The sequence below is a fragment of the Prionailurus viverrinus genome, chromosome X, assembly GCF_022837055.1.
Source record: "Prionailurus viverrinus isolate Anna chromosome X, UM_Priviv_1.0, whole genome shotgun sequence".
NCBI classification, from domain to species: domain Eukaryota; kingdom Metazoa; phylum Chordata; class Mammalia; order Carnivora; family Felidae; genus Prionailurus; species Prionailurus viverrinus.
Genome location: NC_062579.1, coordinates 8,959,611 through 8,960,107, shown reverse-complemented (window position 1 = coordinate 8,960,107; position 497 = coordinate 8,959,611).

Below are 497 nucleotides of genomic sequence, written 5' to 3'. Positions count from 1 at the left end.
GAGTAGCTTATTTTTTTTAATTTGCATTTTCTGATGATTCATGGGCCCAGTCTTTGAATCATTCACACCACAGCATGCTACGAAATTGGGGGACGTCTGTTCCAAGCATGTACCACTTCAGTCTGTTGTCTCTGTCTTTGCTGTTTTAAGCGATGAGACACAAAAAAAACCTTCCATGCTCCTCCGCCATCTTGCTCTTTGCTGTGTTTTAAAATAGCACATACTAGGAGACCAGACTTGGCTGTTTCTGCCAGAGTGGCCACTGTCCCTCAGATGTTCTCCACCAGTGGTTTTGTTTTTTTGCTTGAGTGGTTCCCCCATCCCCTGTCCCGCCCCGGAATATTTGGCAAGGATTGGAGACAGTTTTTTATTTTCACAATGTGTGTATGAAACAAAGAACAAAGAAGTATTTGGTCCCAGATGTTACAAGGCCAAGGTGAATTCACAGTGTAGACGCAATCCTAACATGTACATCTGAAAGAAAGACAATGACATTC